Below are 249 nucleotides of genomic sequence, written 5' to 3' on the forward strand. Positions count from 1 at the left end.
AAAGACATGATTGAATTTACAATTTCATGTCTAATACAATGGCAATTTTTTCAAAGAAGCGACATGTACAGAAGACAAAAAGCTATCACAGCCAAAGGGTTCGTCCACGGCCGAACAAAGAATAAACTCTTCACATAAAGAAAACTATCTCTGACTCAAAGTTGTTCCGGACTTCCAAGGACGTTATCGGTTATTCGTCCACCATATTAAATAAGAGATGACTAGAACTGGGTACTCAAGAATCACCCG

This window comes from Macrobrachium nipponense, chromosome 20 (assembly GCF_015104395.2).
Source record: "Macrobrachium nipponense isolate FS-2020 chromosome 20, ASM1510439v2, whole genome shotgun sequence".
Taxonomy (NCBI): Eukaryota; Metazoa; Arthropoda; class Malacostraca; order Decapoda; family Palaemonidae; genus Macrobrachium; species Macrobrachium nipponense.